We start from the raw sequence: 17,870 nt of genomic DNA on the forward strand, positions 1-17,870 counted from the left end.
GACTCGTTCGAAGTCCGACAACGCCATTGTTCGAGGGGAATGGCTCACCATAGCACACTGTGCCGATTTTGTCGCGCGTGCGCGGGCAATTGCGGGACGGCAGCGAGCGGCGCCGCACGTCGACAATTATTCATGCAGTGAGAAGGTTGCATTGTCTGGTTATTGTTGTCTAGGAGCCGGCCACGTAACGGGGTCTTCGATCCCCTGGAAAACATTCAGGCAACATGTCCGACAATGGTTACGATTCAACCGATTAATCCCGCGACGCACAGTGCGGACAAATGGCCAACATTCGGCACTTCTCTAAGTTACTAATGTTCGGGGCAAAACTCTAGTCCTAATTGAGTTATTTAATATGAAACAGTAAATTATGCCGCACAATGGGATAAACCGATGAATTTTGTACCAAAATCACAGAAATTTCGATAGAATTGGGTGGACTGCGGATCTTTATGCATTTGTTACGAGCCAGGGCCGCGAGCAGCACGAGTGGCCGGCGAAGGGTTTTTAACCCAGGAATATGGTATCAATCTGTTAGTTAAAGGTACGCGGACGAACCTAATGCGTAATTGGGGAGCCGCCAGGAATATAGACAGCAAGGACGAACCTGACGCGAAATCAAGGAATTGCTACGAAGGTGAAACTTCGTGGACAAACCCAATGCGAAATTGGGGAGCCCCTGGGAGGTTGGATAAAAGCACAGACGAACTTGATGCGTAATCAGGGAGCTGTTACGATGCGGACGAACCTGATGCGTAATCAGGGAGCCGCTGGGATGGTATAGTTTTCGTGGACGAACCCAATGCGAAACTGGGGAGCCACTAGGTAGGAAAAATCTCTATTTGTATAATTGGTAAGTCGCGAACGAACCTGATGCGAAATCAGGGAGTTGCTAGGATAGTTAGTAGGCCTCGTAACTAATATAATCCAATTGATACAACCCGAGCGGTAAGGTTGTATCGTGTGGTAACGTTCAATTACTATATTAGGATATTGGACGATAATTATGGGTTTAATAAATTTGCTCTAATTACCAAAGAACACAAATATATTCCATTTATAAATGTCTGTGATACAAATGTGTAATTGTCGCGAATGGAATGAAGATAAAAGGTATAGAAATGTAGAAGAAGGAATTTACCTAACTATGATGCTCGGTTTTGACGCACTGGCAATGCGGGAGACTCGGAAGCAACTTTAACAGTGCCTAATAGATTTTATACCGGAGTCCCGGAATCTATACGGTTAATCTTGACATGAAGGGGAACTTTAGCCCGATTTCACTGGAATACATTTTACCCTCTCTCTGATGACCAGACCAGTCTACGGCAGTGTTCCCAGACGGGTCACCTTTTTTCACGCATGCGCATCCAAAACAGTAACGTATCTATGATGAGGCGATGATGTCGCAGAGCCCTAAGGCAGCCATATCGGCGGGAATGTACCGGTATAATTGACGGGACGCACAGTGGTCCAAATGTACGACTTAGGAGTGTAAAAGTCAAAGAACCAAACATGTAGTAGGCTCCATGGAGATCATATGAATTTCTTAAAATTCTGCATGGCGCTCAAGGTGCCACATTTCAAGGTACTCGGCAGTACCCCTGAGTCACATTCGCGTTTGTCATCGTCTAGTTGATCGTGCGTATGTTTTGGTTTTAACTGAACAGATATGTGGATTTATGTATGTGGGTGTTTCTGTGCGTTTATCCAGGACGGTTCCTGCCAGAGATGATCTTGAACATCTGTTCGTCATCCGTAATACAATATAGGCAATCGTACAGTGGACGACAAAGTTCGCCGTGTGCTCTTGATCGTTTACTGCGAATAAACAGCCGAAGTAAGGCGTCATTGTTCAATGACAAATAAACTGAGAGAGTATATCTATAACGGAGCATCATTGTTGAAAAAGGCGAGACAAGGCCGTGACTGATCATTGAGTAATTGGACAGCGGTATTTGCACCCGTACTGATATTCGTATTCATAGCCATGCTCTCTCATGCAACGCTCCTCATGGAATAATAGCTTGAAACGATTTCCAGCCCGAAGCTCCGCTCCCAGCAACAACACGTCATTAAATAGTGGGGCAATTTGAAAATGAGTCCGGTTTGTTTGCCGCTGTGCTGATAGCATGTTTATAAACTGATCGTGGCTCGGAGTTATCAGGGAAAACTTCACTAACGAGATGAGCAGCTAACGAGAACTGAAGTTTATGCGAAATACATCGGGATATTGATAAAAGCATCCACATGAAATTACCGTTCAGAAAATAATCCGTAATACCTTTGCAATAATAAATTGGCTTCCGCAATATTTCATGGTAATAATTAGACTGCGGATCTTTATGTATTTATGACAAAAATGGCCCGGTACAATTTAAAGCAGTGGACATGTTAAAAATATTTAAGGACATCAATGTATTCAGTTTAAGTTTAATAGAATAAGTAAAAGAAGAATACAATTTTTATTTGGCTTCTGTGTACTACAATCAATATGAACATTCTTCATTTTGTGATCATGTTTTCATGAACATACACACACACACACACACACACACACACACACATGTCACATATTAACCCTTTGCACTCAGAGCTTTTTTAACTCGAAAATTAAACATTTCTTTCGAGCTAGAATAATTCCATTTCCTTTTTTAAATTTTATGGACATGAAATTACAATACTTAAATGTTTAGTAATTGATTAGATACTTAATAAATTTTTTTCTGTGTCTTATATTGCAGCCGTGATTATAAAACGCATTCCGAAATGATAATGACATGACCCCGAAGTGACCTCAGGCTCAAAATTGAAATTACATATGAAATTCAAGATACGGAAACAGATTTACTCACATGCAAAAAATCGCGGTGTATACAATATCCTTTAAATCTTAAATATTGTTACGGATAGAGAATATATTCCGTTCGTTTTCTCACAGGAATCTCTTCCAGATCGTCTCTAGCAGGAAGCGTCCTAGATAACCTTTCATATCATAGTTGAACCCTTTGATTTAGGACCGAGCTCTGGCTCCGATTTCATTAGAAGTGACAAAAATGAGAGTCTGGCCCTAAGCCCTAATCTCTAACCGCGATTAGATTATGAACAGAGTATTCCATTCATTGTAGGGGTATATAAACCCTTAGATTCTTACTCTCGGGGGTTAGTACTTCAGTAGACACGTATCGCAATCACGTCGTGTTGCATTTCGGAAAGTTAACTTCTAGTGAGATCGGGCTAAAGTACCTTTCGAATCAAAGTTTAACATTATAGATTCCGCTTGTTCGGTTTATAATCTATTAGTCAGTGTTTGAAGTTGTTTCCGAGTCCCCCGCATTGCCAGTGCGTGAAAACACAGCATCGTAGTGTTTAGGTAAATTCTTTCTTTCACATTTTATATCTTTTACTCTCATTTCCAATCGCGACACATACACACTTGTATTACAGAATTTTATAAGTAGAATATATTTGTGTTCTTGGTAATTAGAGCAAATTCATTAAACCCATAATTATTGTCCAAAATCCTTATATAGTAATTCAACGTTCCCACACGATACAACCTTACTGCTCGGGTTGTATCAATTAGATTATATTAGTTACGAGGCCTACTAACTATCCTAGCGACTCCCTGATTTCGCATCAGGTTCGTCTGTGCTTTTATCCAACCTCCTAGCGGCTCCCCAATTTCACATTGGGTTCGTCCGCGCTGTTCTACAACCTCCTAGCAGCTCCCCGGTTTCGCATCGGGTTCGTTTGCGCGTCATTTCCTAGTGACTCCCCAATTTCGCATTGGTCGCATTGGGTTCGTTCACGAAGTTTCACCTTCCCAGCAGCTCCCTGATTTCGCATCAGGTTCGTCTGCGTCTGATTCCATTCCTAGAGGCTCCCTGACTTCGCGTCAGGTTCGTCCTCGCTGTCTATATTCCTGGCGGCTCCCCAATTACGCATTAGGTTCGTCCGCGTACCTTTAACTAACAGATTGATACCATATTCCTGGGTTTATAACCCTTCGCCGGCCACTCGTGCTACTCGCGGCCCTGGCTCGTAACAATATTTATATGCAAAAAAACTTTTTAAAAACCACGCTTATATTAAAATGCACTAAAACGGAGAAAACAATTTTATTAGACATTAGTGACTATAAATAAAAGCGTGGAGCGCTAAACTATATTGACGTAATCTTCGTGGGTGCTCCTCGCTTTTATTTATAGTCACTAATCAGTCAAAAAAGTAAAAAATAAAAAAATATATTAGAAAAAGCTTTTTAAAAACCACGCTTATATTAAAATGCACTAAAAAGGAGAAAACAATTTTTTTAGACATTAGTGACTATAAATCAAAGCGTGGAGCGCTCACGAAGATTACGTCAATATAGTTTAGCACTCCACGCTTTTATTTATAGTCACTAATGTCTAAAAAAATTGTTTTCTCCTTTTTAGTGCATTTTAATATAAGCGTGGTTTTTAGAAAGCTTTTTTTAATATATTTTTTTATTTTCTACTTTTTAGTTTTTTCAAGATATGGAAATACGCGAGATAGAATGAGGGGATGACTCTGAGAGAAGAGGTCTCTTGATGGAGTCCACACTGACTGAGCTCCTCCGATGCGAAATGGGTCAGTTGAATTGGGATGAGTCGGAGAGGGAACGCGTAGTGGAGTAAGGAGCGCTGGCGCGCGGAGTGGGGATCACTGAACGCGATGACATACTATCGAGTATCGCGCGACGAGGTGTGACGGTTAATATTAAAATTTTTTTTCCTGAACGCACAGTTTTTTTAAATTTGTTTTTTAATATTGCATTGTCATCCAGTTCTGAGCTATGTTTAAAGTTTCAAGTTTCTAGCTCATCGGGAAGTGGTTTAAAATTCGATTACAAGATTTGACGCATACAACAACGACAACTCGGCAAGCTAATATAAGCGTGGTAAAAAAAGCATCGAGAACCTTCAGAACTTCAGGAAAGATGGCCTTCGGAACCTTAATATTCTACATACATATGTATACATATACTATAGTGTATTCAACTTGCGATGCCAAAAAATTTCATGAAATATATTTTATACATCATTACTAGACTGCGCATCTTTATGCGTGTATAATACGTGCACATTTTTAAGGGAGTAGACTCCTTTTTCCAGGATTGCAATTGCGCGGGATTCGCGTTCTCGTTTCTCGATAATACAAAAATGGGGTTTTTCAGTATACAAAAACACTAGATAAAAGATCGATGAAAATTACGACTCGTAAACGAAAAAGTATTTAAATAAAAATAAGTTTTTAAAAAATACCACGTTTTTTTAAAACGGACTAAAAAGTATAAAATAATTTTTCCTAGCCCCATACAGATTCCTAACCGCGTACAGATAGTCCTGAAAAGTGATTGTGAATTTTTAATAGCTACGAAAATACTTGTAAGATTTAAAACAAAAAACGTGGGGCGCATGCAATAGATAATTGATGCATGAATAATTCACCTACATCACTAACAATTTCATTGCACTGCAAATGATATGAACTGTAGTGCGAGTTTTCTCAACGGCAGCTACTCTCTACACTCCTTACTATGTATTATCTTGCGCCCCACGTTTTTTGTTATAAATCTTACAAGTATTTTCATAGCTATTAAAAATTCACAATCACAAATTTTCAGGTCTATCTGTACGGGGTTAGGAATCTGTATGGAGCTAGGAAAAATTATTTTATACTTTCTAGTCCATTTTAAAAACGTGGTATTTTCTAAAAACTTATTTTTATTTAAATAATTATTTTCTGCTTTTTAGTCTTGTGTGTGTGTGTGTGTGAAATTTTTCAATCGATTTTAAACATTTTGATGAGATTATAACAGAGACATGTATTAAATTTCAGACGGTATATTGCGACCGCGTCCTATCGAAAACAAACGCCGCGCCGCGCCGCGCCGTGGTAAAATGTCAAAGATAAAGGTTTGACGGAGAATTTCGGTGAAACTGTTCTTTCGCTTCGTAAACAAACATTATAGTATAATAATACGAGTAAATTTGTAAACACCGCACGGGATCGTCGCGCGGAGAGGTGTAACGATTAAATTTTTAACAGTTTATATCTCCTAAACGTATAGGCTTTTTTGAAATTTTTTTAAAAATATTGCATTGTCATCCAGTTCTGAGCTATGTTTAAAATTTCAAGTCTCTAGTTCATCGGGAAGTTAGTTTAAAATCAATTGCAAAATTTGTACCGAACAATCAGACAGACAGTCAGACAAGAAAGCAAGTTAATGAAAACGTAGTAAAATAGGATTTTTGAGGGCGACATCATGCGATAGCGCCCTAGATCGATCTTTTATCTAGCGTTTTTGAATACTGAAAAACCCCATTTTTGTGTTATCGAGAAATGAGAACGCGAATCCCGCACAATTGCAATCCTGGAAACGAGTCTACCGCCTTAACAGTCTAGTAATTAGTATTCTTGTCTTAAAAAGAATCTCGAGATCCATAACTTGCATTTCCGCAAGTAGGAGGGCGCGAAATGCGCTTTAAATCGTAATCTTAATTGCACGTAGTGTTATTTAACGAGAATCGCATTAGCTTGTCGGTAGGACTTTTTTCCTCTGGCTTCTTGGGCGACTCTCAAATTATTCTGCATGTAGCGCAGCAGAGGAAAGCTTCCGCATTATTGGGCTTCCGCGAAAGCGAATCGTTCCAGTGTTTCGCGCATAAACTTCCCGAGTTCTTCGTATCCCTCTCTCGGTGGCTTTAATTAGAAAAGTACAAGATCAGATAAAGTTGATACAAATCAAAGATAGGCAAATCATTGATAGAAAAAAATGAATAAAATGAATCATTGTGTCTCATTTATTTATTTTACATTTTCAGACGCTCTACGTACGATTGTTTATGAATAGAGCTTCCTCTTCTTTCTGAATACCGGAAATTATAAATAATATTATAATTGATTTAATTAATTATATTTAATGATTGAATTAATTCCCAGAAGTTCGAATTTACATAGTAATAACCTAGTTTTGTTTCTAACGAAAAAGTTTTGTTGTATGGCAGAAATACATGAAGTGTCTTATGGTTTTGTGCCCCACTGTATGATACTTTTATTGTTTTTGGGTGAATGTAACACTCGCGTATTGATTGGAACGCGTGAGTATTGGAACAACATTCAGTAGGCGACGGAACGGTTTCGAAAATAATACGTAGTTTATCGTTGTTCGGGAGATCGTTTCCCATCGCGAAAAGAACGAGGATAATGGAAAATCGATTGATCTCCTCCAGTTGAACGATCGAGTCGTATTCTCAGGCACTGTTCGAACTCCTTTTCTTGCCTCATAGCAGTCGCGATCCTACTTGGAAACGGCTTTGTCGAGAGTTTTTCTTCCGTCGCCAATCTCGTGAAAGAAGAAGATTCTTGAGTAAAACTTGTACTGCAATTTCATTGAACGAGTGGAATCGTTTCAACTTTACACAATTATCTGTTTTTCAGAAAGATTTGTAACAACTTATACTGATTCATATCTGTTAGGTAATTGTTTTAATGTGTTTATTACTAACTTTTCTAGCGAGGAAGGTCTGATCAAAATTATTATGTGATCAGTAGACTGCGGATCTTTATGCATTTATGAAGAAATTATTTGGGTGAAATATAAAACAGTAATAGAGTAGAAGAATTCAAGAATACATTCTGTCAAAAAAGTACCGGGAATTGGTCAATGAAACACAAAATATGTATTATTTATCCAAATTTATTGTATCGCCTTCAAAGTAGGCCCCTTTCGAAATAGTACACTTATGCCAACGAATAACCCAATCATCGAAACATTTTTTAAACGCATTTTTTGGAATCAACTTCAGTACTCGCCGCGAATTCTCTTTTATGTCATCCATCGACTGAAAACGGGTGCCTCGAAGTGGTAATTTGAGTTTTGGAAAAAGAAAAAAGTCGGCCGGAGCCATATCAGGGGAATACGGTGGCTGCTCGACAAGATTTGTTGAGTTTTTGACCAGAAATTCGTTCACAATGATAGCCTTGTGAGATGGTGCGTTATCGTGGTGCAAAATCCATGAGTTTTCTTTCCACAAATCTGGTCTTTTTCGACGAATTTGCTCTCTCAAACGCCGCATAACGCTCAGATAATATTCTTTATTTACTGTCTCACCTTGTGGCAAGAATTCTGAGTCACAACACCGCGGTAATCGAAAAAAACTGTCAACATCACCTTCACTTTTGATCGACTTTGACGTGCTTTTTTCGGTTTCGGTTTCGGTTTCGGCACTGTAAACAAACTAAATGACAAGTAACGCTCAAACTCCGCGGGATTATAGAGGACAGTTGTGCCAACTTAGCAACAAAAAGAATTTCAACAATCCCTTTAAGGGGGCTTTTTAAATGATCGATTCCCGGTACTTTCTTGACAGAATGTATATTGTAATGTTGTTTTTAACGTAACAAAGTCATTAGGGATGAAGTCAATTTTTATTTTATTCCTGCTTACCGTAAACATCCTCAGTCTAGTGATCAGTGAAGAAATGATTTATAAAATCGAAAAGTAAAATATCAATTTATGTGCGTTATCATCCCATGGGTACTCGAATATTTGGTAAAATTAAATCATGAAAATTTCATTGTTATTGCCACATTAATTTGTAATAGAGTGACAATAATTTCTTAAATAATGTGCATTTATATAAAACCACATATTAATGATCATATTTTTCTACGTTTCTTTAAATTTCAATTATAACTAGACTGCGGGTTTCATGCATTTATGGCTTATGAGAATATTCAACAAAGGCTAGAATATAAAATTCGATAGAATTTTGTGCAATTTTCATTTGTTTTGGATGTGCAAAGGCTGTTCCCATTAAAAATAAGATTCTATTTCATTCCACTTTCTTAAAATTTGTCGACAAAAATTGGAAAATGCATAAACATCCTCAGTCTAGTGATCAGTGAAGAAATGATTTATAAAATCGAAAAGTAAAATATCAATTTATGTGCGTTATCATCCCATGGGTACTCGAATATTTGGTAAAATTAAATCATGAAAATTTCATTGTTATTGCCACATTAATTTATAATAGAGGGACAATAATTTTTTAAATAATGTGCACCTCTAAGAAAAACCACATATTAATAATCACATTTTTCTACATTTCTTTACTAGACAGTAAAACTAAAATCTCCGTAACTAATGGTTTTTCGATATTAATAGGTTAATACCTTTTTGTAAAGAATATGAAGCTTCATCGATTGGTGCAGGAAAAAACATACGATCCAATTTTTAAAAAATACTGATAACCTTCATATCTCTCCTACGCGTCCACCTGCAAAAAAGCTCACAACACCAAAGTAAGCATCTCTCGAAATCATTCAACCTTATATAAACATTCTTCGCTAGGAATAATAATAATGACGAAAATCGAGGTGGTAATTCAATAATATCTGGTGAGCCTGTAGAGAGAAGGCCTGAAAATAATTTATAATTATCTCAATAAATGTTCCGTATGGATATAATACTAATGTAACACCTATGTAATATGTAATATAAGCTAAAAGTAACAATACTGTACTTGCTAAATAAACCAATCTGTTTAAAGAAATAATGAATAAATGAATAAGGGAATAAATGAGTAAATGAGTAAATGAGTAAATGAGTAAATGAGTAAATGAGTAAATGAGTAAATGAGTAAATGAGTAAATGAGTAAATGAGTAAATGAGTAAATGAGTAAATGAGTAAATGAGTAAATGAGTAAATGAGTAAATGAGTAAATGAGTAAATGAGTAAATGAATAAATGAATAAATGAATAAATGAATAAATAAAATAAAATAATATGATATTTAAAATAATATTTCAAAAGTGGCACGGACATGGAAGTAATTATAAAATAAAATATTACGTTTAAATGATGTATAAATATTAAATGTTGTTTAAGAATAGCCCAAGTCTGTTCAGTAAGACGTGGTCTTCTCTAAACACATTTCTGTTTCTTCACATGTCAGTCTTTGCATCATCTACTAATCACGTTTGAGTATCGAAGCATTCTTTGGAAATATCGGTTCAGAGAAAATACGTAAAGTGCTGTCTGGATCTAATGATGGGTAATCAAATCGTTCGAGTCGGCTGGAGCGTCTATGATTGGCTTGAAATGATTAATGCTTATTTCAAACCGTTCGATCCGTTCGGTGCTCGCGTCGATTCAAGACGAATTGGTGTGAACAAAAAATGAAGCGAATGCTTGAATAGCCTGGAGTTGAAATTGGCCAACTTGTAGGATTTTCAGATTGAACGTTTCCTACATCGATAATCTTTTTTAACGAAGTGAAGATTAATGATAAAGATTTGTTGACCAATCTTCGTATTTTGTCTTTATCTGAGAATAACATTCATTGTTCAAGTTAAAATAAATTTTCCAAACTAACTTTTATGGTTTCTTATAATTTGAACTACAGTAAATTCTCGATAAACGCAACAAGGCCGTAACTATCCTCTCCACTGTAGTAATCTGATCGGGTATATCGGTGTGGATCACTACTAATGCGACGCGGAGAGTCGCAGTCGTCGGCACAGTTCAAAGGCCCGTGCGTCCTCACAATGCAATACCAATATAAAATCTTTTTTATTATTACTTATTTTTTTATGAAACTTTCACCAAATCATCTGTGGCATTTTTATGATTAAAATAAGACCAAACACGATATAATTTCAACTGTATTTAGTAGTTCAATTGACGATGAACGTTTTGGCGCTAGGAAGGACACCGTATGGGAAAGAAAGAGACACGGAGAGTCGCAGTCCTTCTCTACGTTCGGCTCGGCCTTTGAAGCTCAAAAAAATAGTGTCGGCCTACGAAAAATGCAAACGAACCTCCCCGAGGCTTTTGCGTTTGTGGAGGATTTACTGTATTACTTAATGCATAAGCACTCGGATAAACAAACTTCTTCATTTCGAAAAATTGTACTTTGGCCGGCTTTTAGGAATTTTTGCACACCTACCTGAGGAGGGTAACGTCAACTCTGTCACACTCAAGCGGCTATGTTTACGTTTACTGCCTCGTCTCGTTGGGCAAGGTATACATATATGTAGTCTAATCCCGTATTCAGACTGTCTGACTCGGAGCAAGGAAAACCTTAGCCGTCAATTCTAATTAAGTTGCACTGCGCTTTACCCTGAAACAAAGGCTTCCTCAACTGCGGTCAAGGAAGTAAATAATTGCTACCTATCCCTTTCCTGTCAGCATGAAAACTAATTAGTGGGCAGAATTTAGAAATACGTTGACAGCAGGCATCCCAAATTCTCTCGACGCGACGCACACTGATTTATACATATTTCCCAAAACACACAAAATTTGTTAGTAGACTGCGGGTTTTTATGCAAGATAAAAATATTCTACTTCAATTGCAACAAACGATCTTTTATGTAAGTCACAACTTACGCTATATGTTTTTAGACAGAATATACGTATAATAAGCAATTCATAAATTTCCAAAGAAATTGGAAAATTATTATACTTTAAAAGATTGGACATTACATACAGGGTGGCAATTATAAAGCTTTATAGACGAATATCTCCAAAAATATTGATTCTATGCAAAAATGTTTCAAATGAAAGTTGATCAGTACCGAGGGGAACAATATGTGGTGGGACTTTTATTTTTTCCGGTGGACACTCCAAGGTGAGGTGAAGGTCAACTTTCTTTTTTTAAACGGGATGATATGTTTTTTATCCACCGCCAAATAGTGTGTTTAGAGATGAGTTCAATGACCTATAACTATAACCCAAGGTAATTCAAGGTCAAACTTGCAGAAAAGGTGTGATCGTTTTATTTGTACTTTAGTTTAGTATGTGTTCAAAATGATTACCTCTTACTTCAATGCGCTTAACAATTCTTCGTTTAAATGATTCTCTAACATTGCTCAATATTTTAACAATTATTCATGTTTTTACGCGTCGTAGGAAAACGCTGTTCTAGTCTTTTAAATGCCATATGCGATTTTGATGGTCGATCTGTAATTTTTCCTGCATTCTCCTAGTACCATAAACATATCAAACAATTTTGGTACATTTCCATTCTCACCACTTATTTAAGTACTATCGTTCAGCGAAGGATACCTCAGCACAAATAGTAATGAAACTAAACTGACTATCTTGCAGAAGAGCACAGTAATACATAAATACGTTTGTTTTCATTTCATTGATAATGATTTTGATGTTGTCCTGAGTAATGCTGATATTGAACACATGTTATTGTTTTGGTGTGAACGTTCGAAGGCACGAACTAAAGTACAAATAAAACGGTCACACCTTTTCTGCATTTCCCTACAAGTTTGACCTTGAGTCATAGGTCATTGAACTCATCTCAAAACGCACTATTTGGTGGTGGATAAAAAACATATCATCCCGTTTAAAAAAAGAAAGTTGACCTTCACCTCACCTTGGAGTATCCATCGGAAAAAATGAAAGTCCCACCACATGATGTGCTCCCCTCGGTACTGAACAACTTTCATCTGAAACATTTTTGCGTAGAATCAATATTTTCGGAGATATTCGTCTGTAGCGCTTTATTATTGCCATGTTGTGTGTGACAATTTAATACTTTATACAGGGTGTCCACGCTATTACTAGCCAGCGTTTTTCTTGTAAATAGCAAATATTAGAAAAAAATGTAAAAGGAAAAAGTAATGCTGTTTTTTATATGCAACACAATGGCGTATGTAACTTTTTTGTGTTTATACTATTTTGTTAGACATGAAGGTCACCTTCATTTTTTTAAATGGAATGAGGTATTTTTTAATACATCAATCGATGTAGCTGGACATTCGTTATAAAAATGTACTAACCTATGTATGTCGGAAAGTTAGTAGTTCAGGAGATATTTCAATTTAATTAACTCTAAAACATCATTACTGTCGTACTAACAATTAGTACTAACGTATGTACTAAAAGTACTAAAAGTACTAACCTATGTATGTCGGAAAGTTAGTAGTTCATGAGATATTTCAATTTAAATAACTCTAAAACACCATTACTGTCGTACTAACAATTATTAACAATTAGTACTACAGTAATGGTGTTTTAGACTTATTTAAATCGAAATATCTCCTGAACTACTAACTTTCCGACATACATAGGTTAGTACCTTTTTATAACGAATGTCCAGCTGCATCGATTGATGTTTGAAAAAATACGTCATTCCATTTAAAAAAATGAAGGTGACCTTCATATCTAACAAAATAGTATAAACACAAAAAAGTTACATACGCCATTGTGTTGCATATAAAAAACAGCACTACTTTTTCCTTTTACATTTTTTTCTAATATTTGCTATTTACAAGAAAAACGGTGGCTAGTAATAGCATGAACACCCTGCATATTATACAATTTGTAGAGTTAATAAACTGTCTACATATAAAACCTCACTGTAAGTTGCCATTATGAAGCAAAATTTCTAGGAGATCTACTCTGGGGTAACACAAACACGAATGGTGATTTGAAAATACATTTCAAAATGGAGTTTCAAGCCTTTAAAAAGATCTTCCGAAATTATCATCTTTGCATCTCCCAAGGGAAATATCTCGGGAGAAATGAATGATATTATTTACTCGACCATGAGATAGTCTAGAAAATGTACCTCTATTCCCATATCTCGGAAACGGCTTATACTAACGTTATGTTCAGGCAGTGTTTCGTAAACGGCTCGATGCCAACAATATAAAAAATGGTTTTCAATTAAAATATTCAAAGTTGATCTTTATGAGCTTTTTTTATTACCGTAATAAATAAATTACCGTGTCATTTATATTTTTCGAGATATTTTCCCTAGAAATTCAAAATGAGACACCCTTATTTTTGTTCATTCTTCATTAAAATTTTACAAAGTACATTGTGCTTTGTTTTTTACTCAGGAGTGTATGTACATAGATAGACCTTGATTACGAGTGCCTTAACACTTTAGTGTTACTACCGACCATAACAAGTGACTGATGTGTATAGTATTATAAAAATAATATACACTGGAGTCAACAAATATATTCAATAAATTCCCACATACATGAAAACACCTTTACAAGTTCAATAATTGTCAAATAAAAAGACCTCTGCGTGAGCTCTATACAGTTGAACGTAATTTACATTATGTTACAGTATATGGTTTGAATGACATTATTGTTTAGCATAGCTGGTAAAATGCGGAGATTGCATTCCTTCAAAAAGAACAAAGGCTGCTCTTTGCTTTACCAGTCTCAAAATTTGTGCCTTTCTCCTATAAAGTATGATGTATTTGGTATGTAATTCAGTAGATTTGTACCCGGGGCGACAGCAGATCGAAGTTTCGATCCTATAGGATCAATGGTTCAGGAGTTATGGTTGCTTTAAGTTGAGCAATTTGCAGTGTATTTGACAAGTAAGCACGCCGTCATATTGGTTTGTAGTGACGACCGCGAGCCGCTTACCGAGCAGAACCGCCGCCGGTTCTTAACGCTCCCCTAATCACCAAACCAACTAATTAATTATTCTGCTCGGTAAGCGGCGCCCTTAACAGACAAAAACACTGCAGATTGCTCACCTTTAAGCAACCATAACTCCTGAACCATTGATCCTACAAGCTCGAAACTTCGATCTGCAGCCGCCCCGGGTACAAATCTACTGGATTACATACCAAATATATAATAATTTATAGGACAAGGGCACAAATTTTGTGAGTCCGGTAAGGTAAAATTTATCCAAATCTTATATTAATCGATCAATCACATTTTTCTGTACTGTTGTTTAAAAATCTAATATTTTCCCCACTTGTTACTGTGTCCTAATCCCTTAAACCCTTAAAAATTTTTAACTAGATAATATTGAACGGATATTGCGATTGTTGTTTGAATTTTGGAAGACATGGCCACGATGTTGCGTTTTAACTGGTCTGGGTTAGGTTTTTGTAAATATTTTCCACGATATTTCTTCTCCAACATTTTCTGAGATATTTTCTCTATGTTAGCGATATTACTGTGTGCCTGTGCAGCCATCTAGCGGTGCTGGTCGGTAAGCGGCGCGCGATCGTCACTACAAACTAATATGGCGGCGCTCTTACCTGCCAGAAACACTGAAAAATGCTCAACTTTTTAAGCAACCGTAACTCCTGAACCATTCACCTTACGGCACGGGGGAAACTTCGATCAAATACATAATTATTTATAGGAGAAAGACACAAAGTTGAAGTCCGGTAAAGTAAAGTTTACCCAGAACAAATATCTTACTTATACATACATTAGTGTTAATCAAACATTTAATGATTTCTAGGATTTGTTCTTTACGTGTTTTTTTTTGGCATTGTCAATATACTTGTTTCGACAGGTAGTTTTTTCATGGAAAAATATGAATCATTCCCAACATGGAATTTTCGTTTTCCTACGATCACTATACGTTTATATAATAAATCTTACGGGAGAAAGTCGATATTGCAGTCACGTATAATCGCTTTTTCTATCATGACCGTGCATTATTACATCACAACGAATCCGTGCAACAACAGCAATCGGCCACTCCTGTTTATCTATAGTTCCGATTATATTTCGACGCATTGTGAAGCCTAATGCTAGTCTCGCTAACAAGGACGACTGATCACACGTGATTTCAGAGGTAATCGATTCAACCTGTCGTTAGCTAATTCTGCGACTATACGTTGATTTTACCATTTCAACAAATTTCGCTGTATTTTTCATTTGGTAAATGAAACTTCAAAATATACATATACTGATGTGTTTACATCATAGTATTATTTACTATTTATCAATAAAACTCTTCTTGTTTTGATCACGTTGTAACTATTCTTGATACGTGAAGTAATTGAATAATTTATTTATTTTTATAATTTAATAAGAGTGAATAAATTTTGAAAAAATTTCTGTTGGTCTGAATCGTCGCGAAAATACTAAAAGTTGTATTGCACAACTGTTGTATGTGGATCTATATTGAAAATTTAAAAAGTTTTTTTTGTAGATCTGTATTAATTATATACATTATGAAAATATCATCAAAATGTATTGTACAACTGCATGTTTTATGTGGGCCCTTATTGGAAATTTAGGGACTTTGTTCGTATTAATTACTTATATACATTATGAAAATATCATTGAAATCTAAATTTAATATCTAATTAATGTAATTTTCCGCCTCCACCGATTTCAATGAAATTTTCAGAATAAATATACATAACTAACATACAGTCGGGGACTATACAGGGTGGGGCAATAACTATGTCCACCTTGAATATTTTCGTTATTTGCAATAATATGGAAAAATGTTATCAACAAAAATTGCACAGTACAGGGGGGATATGTTGTGACAAAAACATGTTCTGCGTGGGTGGAGGCATAGAGGACGGTCACCTTGCTTTTTTTAAATAGAATGTACTATTTTTTATACCACAGATCAATAGAGTATCAAATTCTGAGTATGAAAGTGTTGACCTTCATATGACTTAAACCTGATAGTTAACGAGATATTATCCAAAGAAGAAAGAAAATTGTTTCGATAATATCTCGTTAACTATTAGATTTAGGACATTGTATGGAGGTCAATACATTTTTACTCAGAATTCGATAGTCTATCGATTCGTGATACAGAAAGTAGGTGCTTCCATTAAAAAAAAATCAAGGTGACGTTGGAATCTCCTCTATGCCTCCACCCACGCAAAAAATGTTTTTGTCACAACATGCCCCCCCCCCCTGTACCGTGCAATTTTTGTTGATAACATTTTTCCATATTATTGCAAATAACGGAGATATTCAAGGTGGACATAGTTATTGCCCCACCCTGTATTAAGTGGACACTCTTAAAAATCGCAAAACTTTTTAAAAATTGGTCGAAAGGACTTGATATTTTTTTAAAATGTTAGACCAGCTAGTTTGCTAGAAAATGAGCAAACAAAAATTTGTTTAGTTCGTAATTGGTAGGAATTATACAAAATTTAAAAAATAATGTTTTGCTAACCATTTTTATCCGAGCCTGTAACGATAATTTTATTATTTGTGTCCACTGCTTTAAATTGAACCAGTCTATTTTTCTCATAAATGCATACAATCCGCAGTCTATTATTCATCATTCAGTTTTTAATCCTTTGTTACAATTCATGGAACACTTTGTCAATACATATTCATCTGTTTCGGTCGAATGAGTCGTATCCAAGCTGGTTTATGCAGAGAAATGTTTCTGCTGATATTTTTATCGTGTAATCCTGCACTAATCAACATTAATCTGACACAAGTCTGCGGGCGTCTTCATGATAAAAGACGTCGGGAAAGTTGGTGGAGCATATAGCCGGCAGTCCGTATCCGGCGAAATGCCATGCTACGAACAATTGCAGCTTCTGTCGTGCCGCGAACAACAATGGAACATGTGGTCACGAGCCGTTGATCTTTGTACCGCTGCTTTCAATGACAGAGACAAGACAGTGCAAGTGACTCAAATTTGCTTCAACATACCACTGAATCACTCGAAAAGTGCGTTTGTATGGGTTATGAAAATGGTATTTAACTGTAGAACTACCAACAGTTAAGACGAAGCTATTTCTACTAAAACCATTCAAAATGACCGTCTCTTTAAAAAATACTTAATAACAGTATAGTATACATATATTATAGTATAGATTTTGTCACGCTGATTTCAAATCTGGTCTCAAAAATTTGAAATCAGCGTGAAGAAATCTACGGGAAATGATATATAGCATGTTAAAAAAAATTTTTTCCGCGCGTGGTACTGGAGAAACCACATTTTCTTGAAATTCTACACGTTTAACGAATTTTCTCAACGTTAAAAAACGTTCGTACCATAATCTCCCTATTTTTCCCATATTCTGTAAAGTTTCAGCTTTAATTTTAAAAAATGTCATCGCTCT

General features: G+C 36.1%; 1 protein-coding gene across 5 annotated transcripts in view; it reads left to right on the top strand.

Moving 5' to 3' along the window:
• LOC143211668 (uncharacterized) overlaps nt 1–17,870 on the top strand; it is a 267,501-nt gene that overhangs the window by 89,136 nt on the left and 160,495 nt on the right. The window lies entirely within an intron of this gene.

This window comes from Lasioglossum baleicum, chromosome 8 (genome assembly GCF_051020765.1).
Source record: "Lasioglossum baleicum chromosome 8, iyLasBale1, whole genome shotgun sequence".
Taxonomy (NCBI): domain Eukaryota; kingdom Metazoa; phylum Arthropoda; class Insecta; order Hymenoptera; family Halictidae; genus Lasioglossum; species Lasioglossum baleicum.